This window comes from Sus scrofa, chromosome 8 (genome assembly GCF_000003025.6).
Source record: "Sus scrofa isolate TJ Tabasco breed Duroc chromosome 8, Sscrofa11.1, whole genome shotgun sequence".
Classification (NCBI taxonomy): Eukaryota; Metazoa; Chordata; class Mammalia; order Artiodactyla; family Suidae; genus Sus; species Sus scrofa.
The window spans coordinates 53800755-53816675 of NC_010450.4; the positions used below are offsets into that span (position 1 = coordinate 53800755).

Here is a 15921-nt window from a genome sequence, read left to right on the forward strand (position 1 = left end):
CCTCTTTCTACTAGTAGCACAAGATACAAAAATGAAGGATATTTAGGCTGTTTGTTTTATCCCCACCACTCACATCATCTATATTAAGATGTAGGATAATGGAGAGCCCTTACTACCATCTTACTAATTAGTTGAACTGGAGAATTTTAACTTTTTCCAGGGGCTATTTTCATATTCTCTAATCAGGCCTCTAAAGGAGCCTTACATATTCTGTTGAAGAAAGTCAAATCTTTCATGGCATCCTGTCATCACCAAAATGGAAATAAATTTGAGGGTCTTAGATTTTATCATATTTGAAATTCCAATATTTTAGCCTTACAGATTTAACAATTTTATGGAAAATATACACATTAGATGCCTTAGTATGAGACCAAAAAATTATTTCCATGACACAAACAGACAGCAATAGTATTTATGCTTTTATCTGTAAATTTTGTACACATGTCCCACGGAGTGATGTAAAGTAGTCCAGTTGGCTGCTGTGTAATCAGTATATGGAGTAAAGATTAGGAATCTTAAGCTTCACTCCCCCCAAACTCTTAAATTAGCATGAAAACAATCCTGTACAGCATTTGACCATAGCAAGACACTGCCTTTATTTTATTTGTCAGGTAATTAATCTGCCCTTTGCCCTGATCATAGACAGCTGGCATTTCATCAGTGTGTTATACAAAAATCATTGAACAGAGGGGCAAGCAGAGGCTGATACAAGATATGACAAAAATGAAAGAACCTTGTGGAATTTTATCCTGACATGTTGCAAACACCCATCTAATGTGGCAACACTCAACCCTCTGAGGAAAAAGTTTCCCAAGGAAGGTTTTTGCTTCTGTGGTACCATGGGAGTGCTAAAGTTTTGCAGAGGCAAGAAGAGTTTGTGAGAAAGATGATGAGATTTCAAAATCAGATTCATGGATAAAGTGATGTTTACCTGTGTGAATCAATGAGAGTTAAGAACAAATTAAAGGAAAGCTATTATACAATATTTCTTAGATAAATGTAATTTCTTGGCAAGGTTGAAACAAATTCTCATTGTGGAAAGCTAACATATATTCAAAGCTTAATTATTAAATTTTTTAGATTGAAGAATAGACAGCATATTAAACCGACCTGGAGCTCGCCTCCTCTCACAAGCACACAGAAACCACAACTGTGAAATAAATAAATAAATAAATTTTTAAAAATTTGGAAGAAAAGGGAGTTCCCATCATGGTTTGGTGGTTAACAAACTTGACTAGCGTTCATGAGGGCATGGATTTCATCCCTGGCCTCACTGAGCGTGTTAAGAATCCAGAGTTGCAGTTAGCTGTGCTGAGCAGTGGTGTAGGCTGCAGATGTGGCTCAGATCTGATGTTGCTGAGGCTGTGACATAAGATCAGCTATGGCTGCAGTTGGACCCCCAGACTGAGAACCTTCCTATGCTGTATGTGCAGCCCTAAAAATACAAAAAAAAAAAAAAATCAAAAGAGCCAATGCTGAGCAATCCTCTATACAAAAGACTGGAGTCTACCAAAAAAAAAAAAAAAAAAAAAAAAAAAAAAAAAAAGAGAGAGAGAGAGAGAAAGTTTTCTACATTCAATGACACACAGATGAAACCAAAAGATGAAATGTGGGTGGGTGGGTGGGATCATTTGCAATATCTATCAGCAGTCAGGCTGTCTAAAGGCTTTATGAGTCCACATTCACCTCTAGACATGTTCCTTGAAACATCCCTGAATAGCATAGAGCCAAGATCTGCTTCATCCACCAGTGGGCAGGCAGCAGCCCCTTAAACCAGGAAGCCTGCACAAGCCTCCAGACCAGCCTCACCAACCAAGACACAGACAGCAGAAGCAAGATAATATACAAGGGAATCACTATAAGGCTATCATGATTTTTCAGCAGACATTTTGCACATCAGAAGGGAGTGGCACAATATATCTAAAATAATGAAAGGGAAAAAAAACTTGCCACCAAGAATATGCTACCCCACCAGGCCTCATCCAGATTTGATGGGGAGATCAAATGCTTTAAATTAAAATTTAAAAATTTAAATTAAATTTAAATTAAAAGTAAACAACAACACACCAAACTAGCTTTACAACAAATGCTAAAAGAACTCCTCCTCTAAGTGGAAAAGGCCACAGGTAGAAACAGGAAATTTATGAAGGAGGAAATTATGAAATACTCTCAATGGTAAAAAGGCAAACAAACAATACAAGTAGGGAACCATCCACAAATATGATATCGAAACTGGTATTTATAATTAAAAAAAATAATATATGTATATAGATTACTAATTAGCAACATCACAATAACCACAAAGCAAAATTCTATAATAGCTATATACCAAATAAAAAGAAAAAAGAAAAATTAATCCAAATATAAAGCAAAAGCTAGACATCAAATAAAAGGAGATGAGACCAAAAGAGGAAAGGAAGGGAGATCAGTACAAAATGGCAGAGGAGTGGGAGGTGGATATTATCTTTTTCCAAAAATATATAATAAAAAATCCATGTGTAGAACAATTCTCACAGTACATCTACTGAACACTGAAAGAATAAATCAGCCTTTTGAAAGGACAAGAAAATCTCCACATATCTGGAGTAAGAGAAATAAAAGTGAATGAAGAAGCAGAAGTAGCAATCCCAATTAAAAGAAGAGGGGAACCCCCATGAAGGAGCAAACAATGAAACTGTCTAATAGATACTGACTTCAAAAGGAGGTAATGAAAATACTGTTGAAGACAGGCTATCAACAGAAATGTGATTACTGTAAAAAGGAACTAGAAATTATAAGAGGAGCCAAGAAAAATTAGAAAACTCAGTTGCGATGATAAAAGCAGAGTTAAAGGCAATGAATAATGTGAGGGAACAAATAAGTGACTTGGAAGCCAGAATATTGGAAATCACCCAACCATGACAGCACACAGATAGCCAAATGGGGAAAAAGAAAAAAAAAAAAAAAAAGAGAGTAGAGGAAAACAATATCAGCGATATTTGGGATAATATAAAACATGTTGACCTATGCATAGCAAGGTTCCCAGAAGTTAAGGAAAGACAAAAAAGATGCTTAACATGTACTTTAAGACTAAAAACCTCCAAAGTCTAAAGAAGGAAACATATTCAGGTACATGGGGCACAGAGGGTCCCCAATAGATGAACTCAAACAGACATACACCAAGCCATATTGTTTTTAAAAATAGCAAAAGTGAAAGATAAACAAAGGATTCTAAAGGCAGCAAGAGAAAATCAAAGAAGACTTTCAGCTTATTTCTCTACAGAAAAGCTGCAGGTCAAAAGGGAGTGCCAAAATATAGTTAAAATTCTTTTTATTTATATATTATTTATTTATTTTTAAAAATTACTCAAAAGAATTTATCACATCTGTAGTTGTATAATGATCATAACAATCTGATTTCACAGGATTTCCATCCCACAGCCCAAGCACATCCCCCACCCCCCAAACTGTCTCCTCCAGAGACCATAAGTGTTTCAATGTCTTTGAGTCAGCATCTGTTCTGCAAAGAAGTTCAGTCTGTCCTTTTTTCAGATTCCACATGTCAGTGAAAGCATTTGATGTTGGTGTCTCATTGAATGGCTGACTTCACTTAGCATGATAGTTTCTAAGTCCACCCATGTTGCTAAGAATGCCAGTATTTCGTTCCTTTTAATGGCTGAGTAATATTCCATTGTGTATATGTACCACATCTTCTTGATCCACTCCTCTGTCGATGGACATTTAGGTTGTTTCCATGTCTTGGCTATTGTAAATGGTGCTGCAATGAACATCGGAGTGCATGTGTCTTTGTGAGTCGTGGTTTTCTCTGGATAGATGCCCAGGAGTGGGATTGCTGGATCGAATGGTAGTCTATTTTTAGTTTTCTGAGGAATCTCCATACTGCTTTCCACAGTGGTTGCACCAATTTACAATCCCACCAACAGTGTACTAGGGTTCCTTTTTTCCATACCCTCTCTAGCACTTATTGTTTGTAGACTTTTTGATGATAGCCATTCTGGCTGGTGTAAGGTGGTACCACATAGTGGTTTTGATTTGCATTTCTCTAATAATGAGTGATGTTGAACATATTTTCATGTGTTTCTCGGCCATCTGTATGTCTTCTTTGAAGAATCATCTGTTTAGATCTTCTGCCCATTTTTTGGTGGGGTTGTTTGTTTTTTTGGTATGGAGCTGAAGAAATTGTTTATAAATTTTGGAGATGAATCCCTTGTCAGTTAATTCACTTGCAAAGATGTTCTCCCATTCTGTGGATTATGTTTTCATTTTGTTTAGTGTTTCTTTTGCTGTGCAGAAATTTTTAAGTTTAATGAAGTCTCATTTGTTTATTTTTGTTTTTATTGTCATTACTCTAAGAGGTAGATCTGAGAATATGTTGCTGTGGTTTATGTCAGAGAGTGTTTGGCCCATGTTTTCCTCTAAGAGTTTGATAGTGTCTGGTCTTATATCTAGGTCTTTAATCCATTTGGAGTTTATTTTTGTCTATGGTGTTAGGGAGTGTTCTAATTTCATTCTTTTCCATGCGGCTGTCCAGTTTTCCCAGCACCACTTATTGAACAAGCTGTCCTTTTTCCATTTTATATTCTTGCCTCCTTTGTCATAGATTAATTGGCTATAGGTGCTTGGGTTTAATTCTGGGCTTTCTATCCTGTTCCACTGATCTATATTTCTGTCTTTGTGCCAGTACTATGTGGTTTTGATGATTGTTGCTTTGTAGTATAGTCTGAAGTTTGGGAGCCTGATTCCTCCAGCTCCATTTTTCTTTTTCAGGATGTCTTTGGCTATTCTGGGTCTTTTATGCTTCCAAATAAACGTTAAAATATTTTGTTCGAGTTCTGTGAAAAAATGTCCTTGGGAATTTGATAGGGATTGTGTTGAATCTGTAGATTGCCTTGGGTAGTATAGTCATTTTGATAATATTGACTCTTCCAATCCATGAGCATGGTATGTCTTTCCATCTATTTGTGTCATCTTTGATTTCTTTCATCAGTGTCTTATAGTTTTCAGAGTACAGGTCTTTTGTCTCTTTAGGTAGGTTTACTCCTAGGTATTTTATTCTTTTGGTTGTGATGGTAAATGAGATTGCTTCCCTAATTTCTTTTTCTGCTCTTTCATTGTTAGTGTATAGAAATATCATCAATTTCTGTGTATTAATTTTTTATAGTGTGACTTTACCAAATTCATGGATGAGCTCTAACTGTTTTCTGGTAGAGTCTTTAGGGTTCTCTAGGTATAGTATCATGTCATCTGCATATAGTGATAGTTTTACTTCTTTCTTTCCAATTTGGATTCCTTTTATTTCTTTTACTTCTCTGATTGCTGTGGCTAGGACTTCCAGAACTATGTTGAAGAGTAGTGGCAAGAGAGGACATCCTTGTCTTCTTCCTGATCTCAGTGGGAATTATTTCAGCTTTTCACCATTGAGAATGATCTTTGCTGTGTGTTTGTCATATATGGCCTTTATTATGTTGAGGTAGGTTCCCGCTGTGCCCACTTTCTGAAGGGTTTTTATCAGAAATGGGTGTTGGATTTTGTCAAAGGCTTTTTCCACATCTATTGAAAGGACCATATGGTTTTAATTCTTCAGTTTGTTAATGTGGTGTATCACACTGATGGATATGTGGATATTGAAGAACCCTTGCATCCCTGGGATAAATCCCACTTGATCATGATGTACAATCTTTTTGATGTGTTGTTGGATGTGGTTTGCTAGTATTTTGTTGAGGATTTTTGTATTGATGTTCATCAGTGAAATTGGCCTGTAGTTTTCTTTTTTTGTGGTGTCTTTGGTTTTGGTATCAGGGTGATGGTGGCCTCATAGAATGAGTTTGGGAGTATCCCTTCCTCTGCAATTTTTTGAAATAGTTTCAGAAGGAGAGGTGTTAGCTCTTCTCTAAATGTTTGATAGAATTTGCCCGTGAAGCCATTTGGTCCTGGACTTTTGTTTGTTGGAAGTTTTTTTAATCAAAGTTTCAATTTCAGTTCTTGTGATTGGTCCATTCATCTTTTCTGTTTCATGTTGGTTTAGTCTTGGAAGATTGTGCTTTTCTAAGAATTTCTCCATTTCTTCTAGGTTTTCCATTTTATTGGCATATAGTTGCATATAGTAGACTCTTATGATCCTTTGTATTTCTGTGGTGTCCGTTGTTACTTCTCCTTTTTCCTTTTCTGATTTTATTGATTTGAATCGTCCCTCTTTTTTGCTTGATAAGCCTGGCTAGGGTTTTATCAATTTTGTTCACCTTTTCGAAGAACCAGCTTTTCTTTTTTTTTTTTTTCAGTGTATCTATATAGTTTAGTAATCAATCACATAATGTATAATTAGAAATTATGTTACAATGTATAATGACAACTCTGCAAGGGAAAAGCATGGTATTTAGCTAGAAAATGATAATGGGGAACAAAATTTAGATTGGATGGTTAGTGACTGCATAAGGATGTGATTTTTTTTTTTTCCCACTGTACAGCAAGGGGGTCAGGTTATCCTTAGATGTATACATTGCAGTTACAGTTTTTTCCCCCACCCTTTATTCTGTTGCGACATGAGTATCTAGACATAGTTCTCAATGCTATTCAGCAGGATCTCCTTGTAAATCTATTCTAGGTTGTGTCTGATAAGCCCAAGCTCCCGATCCCTCCCACTCCCTCCCCCTCCCATCAGGCAACCACAAGTCTCTTCTCCAAGTCCATGCTTTTCTTTTCTGAGGAGATGTTCATTTGTGCTGGATATTAGATTCCAGTTATAAGTGACATCATATGGTATTTGTCTTTGTCTTTCTGGCTCATTTCACTCAGTATGAGATTCTCTACTTCCATCCATGTTGCTGCAAATGGCATGATGTCATCCTTTTTTATGGCTGAGTAGTATTCCATTGTGTATATATAGCACATCTTCCGAATCCAATCATCTGTCGATGGACATTTGGGTTAGAACCAGCTTTTCATTTCACTGATCTTTTCTACGGTTTTCTTCATTTCTATTTCATTGATTTCTGCTCTGATCTTTATGATTTCTTTCCTTCTACTAACTTTAGGTCTTGTTTGTTCTTCTCTCTCAAGCTGCTTTAGATGTAAAGTTAGCTTCTTTATTTGAGCTTTTTCTTGTTTCCTGAGGTGCGCTGGTATTGCTATAAACTTTCCTCTTAGAATTGCTTTTGCTTCATCCCATAGGTTTTGGAATGTTATATCTTTGTTGTCATTTGCTTCTAGGTATTTTTTAATTTCCTCTTTGATTTCTTCGGTGATCCATTGGTTGCTTAGTATCATGTTGTTTAGTCTCCACGTATTTGTGTTTTTTGCAGTTTTTTTCTTGTTGTTGATTTCCAGTCATATAACGTTGTGGTTGGAAAAGATGCTTGATATGATTTCAATTTTCTTAAAGTTACCAAGGTTGGATTTGTAGCCCAGGATGTGATCAATCTTAGAGAATGTTCCATGTGCACTTGAGAAGAATGTGTATTCTATTGTTGGATGAAATGTCCTATAAATATCTATTAAGTCCATCTGGTTTAATGCTTCATTCAGGGCCTGTGTTCCCTTATTGATTTTCTGTCTGGTTGTTCTGTCCATTGCTGTAAGTGGGGTGTTCAAGTACCCCACTATTATTATGTTATTGTCAACTTCTCCTTTTAAGGTTGTTAGCAGTTGCCTTATATATTGTGGTGAACCTGTGTTGGGTGCATAGATATTTAAAATTGTTATATCATCTTCTTGGAGTGATCCTTTGATCATTATATAATGACCTTCTTTGTCCCTGAAAATATTCTTCATTTTAAAGTCTTTTTTGTCTGTTAGGGCTATTGCTACTCCAGCTTTCTTTTGATCCCCGTTTGCATGAAATATTTTCTTCCATCCTCTCACTTTCAATTTGTGTCCCTAGAAGTGAAGTGGGTCTCTTGAAGACAGCATATATGTGTCTTGTTTTTGTATCCATTCAGCCAGTCAATGTCTTTTGGTTGGGGCGTTTAGTCCATTCACATTTAAGGTAATTATAGATATATATGTTCCTGTTGCCATTTTATTAATTGCTTTGGATTTGTTTCTGCTGCTCTTTTTTTTTCCTTCCTCTCTTCTTTTCTTCCTATAGAAGTTCCTTTAGTATTTGTTGTAAGGCTGGTTTAGTGTTGCTGAATTCTCTCAGCTTTTGCTTATCTGTGAAGATTTTGATTTCTCCTTCAAATCTGAATGAGAGCCTTGCTGGGTAGAGTAATATTGGTTGGAGGTTTTTTCCTTTCATCACGTTAAGTATATCATGCCACTCCCTTCTGGCCTGCAGAGTTTCTGTTGGAAAATCTGCTGATAACCTTATTGGGGTTCCCTTGTATGTCACTTGTTTCTTTTCCCTAGCTGCTTTCAAGATTTTCTCTTTGTCTTTAATTTTGGTCAGTTTGATTAATATGCGTCTTGTGGTGTTCCTCCTTGGGTTTGTTTTATATGGTACTCGTTGTGCTTCCTGGATTTGAGTGAGTGATTGCTTCCCCATGTTAGGGAAGTTTTCGGCTATTATCTCTTGGAATATTTTTTCTGTCCCCTTCTCTCTCTCTTCTTCTGGCACCCCTAGAATATGGGTGATGGTGTGTTTAATGTTGTCCCAGAGTTCTCTGAGACTCTCTTCATTTCTTTTCAGTCTTTTTTCTCTTTTCTGTTCCACATCTGTAATTTCTACTAATCTGTCCTCCACCTTGCTTATTAATTCTTCTGCCTCCTGTATTGTGCTGTTGGCTGCTTCTAGTGAATTTTTTATTTCAGTTATTGTATTTTTCATCTCTTCTTGTTTAAGTTTTATATCTTGTATCTCTTTGGTCAGTGTTTCCTTAAGTTATCCATCTTTACCTCCAGTTTATTTCCAGTGTCTTGCATCATCTTAATTGTCAACAGTCTAAAGTCTTTTTCCTGGACGCTGAGAATCTCTTCATGGCTTAGCTGTTTTTCTGGGGTTTTTCCTTTCTCTTTCCCTCATCTGCGTTATAGTTCTCTGTCTTTTCATTTTTATAGGTTTTTGGTGTGGTGACCTTTTCACAGATAATAGAGTTGTAGCCTCTCTTAATTCTGATGTCTGCCCCCCTGTGGCTGAAGTGGGTATGGGGGCTTGCTGTTGGCTTCCTGATGGGAGGGGCTGATGCCTGCCCACTGGTAGGTGGAGCCGATTTTAATCCCTCTGGTGGGTGGGGCTTTGTCTCTGAATGGGATTAGAGGCAGCTGTGTGCCCTGAGGGCTCTTTAGGTAGCCTGTTTATTGAGGGGCGGGGCTGTGATCCCTCCTGTGTTGTTGTTTGCCCTGGGGCTTCTCAGCAGCTGACTGATGGGTGAGGTTAGATTTTCCCAAAATGGCTATCTCCAGAGAAAGGCATGGCTGCTGAATATTCCTGAGAGCTTTGCTTTCAATGTCCTTCCATCATAACAAGCCACATTCACCCCTCTTTTCCCAGCATGTCCTCCAAGATCTGCAGTTAGGTTTGACCCAGATTCCTACAGAGACTTTGCTTTGCCCTGGACCCAGTGCACGTGAAAGTCTGCATGTACCTTTTAAGAATGGGGTCTCTGTTTCTCCCAGTCTCATGGAGCTCCTGTGCACAAGGCCCACTGGCCTTCAATGCCAGATCCTTCAGGGGCTCTATCTGAGAGAGTCCCAGATCCCCACATGAGAGAGTTTGATGTGGGGCTCAGAACTCTCACTCCTGTAGGTGAGTCTCTGTGACCAGTTAGTTTCCAGTCTGTGGGGCTTCCCACCCAGGAGGTATGGGGTTGTTTATATCATGAAATCACCCCTCCTACCTCTTTTTTTTTTTTTTTTTTGTCTTTTTGCTATTTCTTGGGTCACTCCCGTGGCATATGGAGGTTCCCAGGCTAGGGGTCCAATCGGAGCTGTAGCCACCAGCCTACGCCAGAGCCACAGCAACGCAGGATCCGAGCCGCATCTGCAACCTACACCACAGCTCACAGCAATGCCGGGTTGTTAACCCACTGAGCAAGGGCAGGGATCGAACCCACAACCTCATGGTTCCTAGTCGGATTCGTTAACCACTGCACTACGACGGGAACTCCCCCTCCTACCTCTTGATGTGTCCTCCTCTTTTTCTTCTGGAGTAGGATATCTTTTTAAAAGTTCCCAGTCTATTTGGGTGAAGAGTGCTCAGTCTTAGTTGTGAATTTTGTTGTTTTTAAGAGAGAAGTTGAGCTCCAGTCCTTCTATTCTGCCATCTTAATCCTGTCTCCAGTCAAAATTCTAAAAGAAAAAAAAGAAAAAAGGAAAGGATAGTCCAGAGGAGGCTGTTGGATTAGTAAGACATGTGGCTCACCTATTCCCAGAAATACATTGAAAATATATCTACATGTGGAACTCTTCACACAGAAAATTTGCCAAACGCTTGACAAAAGATCTCAGGATTATGATAGGGCCAGAAAAACTTCATGAAACCTTAAAGGACAAAGTAAAGAAGAAAAAGAGAGATGGGAAAGAAGGGAGACAGTACAGTCACTCCTAGGAGGAAGTTGGAAAGAGGAGAAACTCCTGCACCCTGTGACGTTCCACCACCAGTGAGGACGTTGGCCTGGACAGAGGAGGAATGTTAGAGTACTAAAGGAGAACAGGGCAATTGGTGTGAAGCAGTTAAAATAGAAGAGTCCACAAACCATCAGTGCCATAGTGGCAATGGTATGCCAATGCAAGTGTCAGGAACTCAAACTCTGGTCTTTCAGGTTAGACACAAAGAGAGCTTGGTTGGCCTTGCAGAAACAGCCTGAAGGAATTAGAGTATAGGGTGACCACATTTGAGGGTATAAGTTAAGGCAACCCATCAGGATTAGAGGCTAGGCACCATTGTTTAGGGGTGCTGGAGAGAAGGAGTGTCTGCTTAGCAGGAGATGGAGAACAGCCTTACACTTAGAGCTACAGAGAACTCAGAGCAGAAGGAGTAACAGCAGGGGGGAAGAGGAACAAAACAAGGTCTGCTGTTCCTGCCAGTGGCTCCCACTCTAGTGGAGCAAATTCCATGCCAAAAGAGCCACAGAAGGGCCATCAGTGCATGATCCATGCAGCAGCTTCAAACTGCCTGACTGGGAAAAGCACATCCTTCGTGGTCCTGCTAAGCAGTTCTGTGGGGGCCTGCACTAGTGACACCCATTCCATTCCATGCCAGGAGAGTCATGAAAGGGCTACTGGGGCACATTCCCTGTGGGAGCTGTGGGGTACCTGGCTAGAGAAAAACACAAGCTCCAAGGCTCCTTCCAGTGGCCATTCTTCCATGCCAAGGGAGCTATGGAGGTGCACTGGTATACATTCTGATCTATAGAGAGCAATTCTGCCTGCAGCCAGGTCAAGGGAGAGACCGCCAGAAGTGCATGTTCTGCAGCTCAACATTAGGGAGCAATTAGAATATTTTCTAACACCATATACAAAAATAAACTCAATATATTAAAGACATAAATTTAAGGCTAGATACTATAAAACTCCTAGAGGAAAACATAGGCAGAATTCTCTTTGACATAAATCACAACAATATTTTGTTTGACTCACCTCCTAGAATCATGACAATAAAAACAAAAATAAACCAATGAGAAACTAATTGCACACCAAAGTAAACCACTAAAAATATGAAAAGGCAACCCACAGGAGACAATCTTTGCAAAAGATCCAAACAATGAGGGGTTTTATGTCCAAAATATACAAACAACTCATAAAACTCAACAACAAAAACAACCTGATCAAAAAATGGGCAAAGATTTATATGAACATTTCTATGAACATATGTTATACAGATGGCCAGCAGGCACAGGAAAAAATGCTCAGCATCACTAATTATTAGAGAAATGCAAATCAAAACTACAGTGTTTTGATATCTCACAGTAGTTAGAATGGCTATCATTAACAATTCAACAAAAAACAAATGGTGAAGAAAAGGGACTCCTCCTAAACAGTTGGTGGGAATGTAAATTCGTACAACCACTACGGAAAATAGTATGGATGTTCCTCAGAAAACAAAGTATAGAACTATCATATGATCTAGCAATCCCACTTCTGGACATATATCCTGAGAAATCATTCACTTAAAAAGATACATTCACCGCTATATTCATCACAGCACTATTCACAAAGGCCAAGATGTGGAAACAACCCAAATGTCCATTGACAGATGAAAGGATTAAGAAGATGTGGTACACACACACACACACACACACACACACACACACACAATGGAATACTACTCAGCAACAAATAGGAAAATATAATACCATTTGAAGCAATGTGGATGGAACTAGAGACATACTAAGTGAAGTAGATCAGAAAGAGAAAGACAAACACCACATGATATCACTTGTATGTGCAATCTAAAATACATTACACATGATCCTATTTACAAAACAGAAACAGATCATGGACATGGAGAGCAAACTTGTGATTGCCAGGGGAGAGGAGGGAGCGAAGGGGATGGATGGAGAGTTTGGGGTTGGTAGATGCTAACTATTACATTTCAAACAGTTGGGTAAGGGGATCCTACTCTACAGCACAGGAAACTGTGTACAGTCACTTGGGTTAGAACATGATGGAAGGCAGTATGAAAAAAAATGTGGGTGTGTGTGTGTGAATATATGGCTGGGTCACTTGCCTGTGGAGTAAAAAATGAAGGGACATTGTATATCAGCTATATTTTAATTGAAAAATTAAAAAAATCATAATGCCCATGTCCTACCAGATTCTCACATCCTCCTTTTTGCTGCATGGAACAAGGTTTGATGCTTTATGGTGTGGCAACCATATGGACATTATGAGAGAACAGAACTCTGCACATCTAAACAATTTCAGAGAAGTGAAAAGAGAGAAGGTACCTTATGCATTCTCAGCCCTTTTATCAACTATGAACATCAATCTCTGCTCTGTATACATAACACCAAATAGACATGCTTTTCTGTAAATTTGCATAAGTTACTTTGTGGTATAAATGAACATAAAATATTAACTATCAAAAGAGACACAGTATCATATATCTTTTATGTCAATGCTAAGTGGGAGCACAAACTTCAGCCTAATTTCATCAGAGCAATGACCACAACTGAAGGACATTTCCTCCTAATCTAGTCAAGATGTGTCAAAAGACAAAACGGGCTGTGAAAAATTTGGGAACCTCTAGAAAAAGAAACTGCAAAAGAAAAGTTCACTGCCTCTGACTGGTGAAGCTCTCATCCATCTATGGGATCCCCTGGTCCAGAATCTAGAACTCATGACAAAACCATCACACTGTTAAGAGAAAGTGAGAAAGGACCCTGCCACTCGTGGGTCAGCTTCCCTGGAAGGTTATTCATTTAAAGGAGATGTATTTTGTATTACAGTTACATAACTGGTAGTAGTTTTCTGTGAAATTAGAGCACATGCCTTGCTGACCTGTCCATACAGTTCCCAGAAGGCTTATTCTTCTCCCAAATCTACTCCTCCATGTGACACTTTAAAGATGTATTCACAAAGTTTGTTTCACTCACACTCCCTCTCCATTAAACTGTCACTGATCTAAGCCTGGGAAAATGGAATATCCTCTCTCTACTAATCATGTCTAGTCCTCAGTCCTGACTAGAAATTTCTTTTTTTTTCTTTTGTCCTTTTTACGGATGCACCTGCAGCATAAGGAGGTTCCCAGGCAATGGGTTTAGTTGGAGCTGTAGACCACCGGCCTGTGCCAGAGCCACAGCAATGCCAGATCTAAGCCACATCTGTGACCTGCACAACATCTCATGGGAATGCCAGATTCTTAACCCACTGAGTGAGGCCAGGGATTGAAACCACAACCTTATGGTTCCTGGTCGGATTCATTTCTGTTGTGCCACAATGGGAATTTCCTGATTAGAAATTTCTTTAAATCATGATGTCAGTGTCTGATTTCCTGGATTCTAAGAAAACCACTACACATGCCAAGTCTCCATTTCTGTCATGTCTACATTACAATGCACCAACACTAGGTGCCTAAGAACCTGGAGTGGTTAAAGTGAGCCTCCTTGGTCTTTCCTTCCTACATTCGTAAAGAACTCTCTGTATTTACATTCAAACAATCTTGGGACTCTCTTAAATAATATTGTCCTATTTTTTCAGTCTTCACATGACTCCTTATGCTGACTGAGTTAAAACTTTGGTCCATTGAAGCTTCTTCACTCTTACCATAATAACTAATCACAATATTGTAGTTGAATCTTATAAGGGACAGAAAATTTGTCACTTAAATTTCTCATTCCTTTAGAAAAAAATGGAAAGTGCACATGAGAAACTACAAGGGTCTGTATGGTTGATTGGGGTGAGGAGAGCAGCAAAAGCTCTGTGTCCATAACAAAGGAAAGAAGGACAATGCCTGGGATTCATATGTAGCAAGGAAGACCATGAGGATACATTTGAAAATTGGAAGTTGTTAGGAAATAAAAAATAGAATTTCTTCCTAAATTTAGTGTGTCAGTGGTTTAACCAGTGAAAAGGGAATATGCTCTCCACAGGCAGATTGATGCAATTCTTCATTTTGTACATTTTCTGCCTCTTACCTCATGCTATGGCATCACTCAGTTGGAATATTTGTCTCCCCATTATACAGTATCAAGTAAACACCCCTCACCATCAATTATGTTCACTTCATATACATGCCTAAACAACATCAGGACCTGGGAATATTCAGGCTTTTACCTGATGAAATTGTCACAATAAAGTGAATAATTTTGATAATGTCACTTAGAAGACTGGGAAGAAACATTATCAGGGGATAGGCATTATGGTGGAGTAGAAGGACTGAAACACACCACTTCTCACAAAACCACAAAAATCACAACCAACTTCTTAAGAATCATCAACCAAATAAATTGAACCTATCCAAAAAGGATATTTTACACCCAAGAAAAAGAAGTCCCCACAATGAGATGGTAGCAGGGGCACCTTTGTGATAAAGGAAATCCCATAACCTACAGGTGGGCAAACCACATGCTAGAAAATGTCTATGTTGAAGAGGCTCTCACAATGGAGTGTGAGTTCTGAACCCAATTATGTTTCCTAGTCTGGTAGTGTGGCAACGGGAAGAGTAAAGCCCAGAGCATGTGGCATTGAAGGCCAGCATGACTTGATGGCAGGAGCTCCACAGGATTGGGGAAAACAGAGAAACCAATCTTGGAGAGTGCATACAAGGTTTCATGTGTGCTGGGTCCCAGGGCAAAGCAGGGACTCCATTAGAATCTGGGCCAGATCAACCTGCAGGCATATAGCAATGCAACCTGCAGTTTGTAGCAATACACAATTTAGCACCTCAGTAAATAAGAAAATCTCAAAGAAACAACCTAACCTTAGACCTAGAGCAGCTAAAGAAAGAAAAACAAACAAACAAACAAAAAAAACCCTGGTTATTACAAGGAAAGAAAATGTAAATGTCAGAGCAGAAATAAAATATAGATAAAAGATGGTAGAAAAGATCAATGAAAATATAAGTTGGTTCTTTGAAAATTTCAAAACAACCAATAAAACTTTAGCCAGACTATGAAAAAAGGGAGAGGGCTCAAGTCCATAAAATGAGAAATGAAAAAGGCGATGCTACAATGGACACCATGGAAATATCCAGGTCATAAGGATCGTAAGAGGCTACTACAAGAAAAAAGACTCCAATATTAACTAACAACCTAGAAGAAATGGACAAATTCTTAGAAAGGTACAACCTTCCAAGACTGACCAAGGAAGAAAGAGAAAATGTGAATGGACTGATCACAAATATTGAAATGTATTAAAAATGTCCAAGAAACAAAAGTCCACCACTGAAAGGCTTCACAGGCCAACTCTCTTGAACACTTAGAGAACAGTTAACACCTATCCCTCTGAAACTATTCCACAACATTTCAGAGGAATGAACACTCCTAAACTCAGTCTATGGGGCCACCACTCCCTTGACACCAACCCCAAACATACCACAAAAAATAA

General features: G+C 38.7%; 1 long non-coding RNA gene across 1 annotated transcript in view; it reads left to right on the plus strand.

Annotated features, from left to right (window-relative positions):
• Positions 1-12967, plus strand: part of LOC110262102 — a 32869-nt gene extending 19902 nt beyond the window's left edge. The window contains exon 2 of the long non-coding RNA XR_002346665.1: positions 12689-12967. This is a non-coding gene — a long non-coding RNA (uncharacterized LOC110262102). The remainder of the gene's footprint in view (positions 1-12688) is intronic.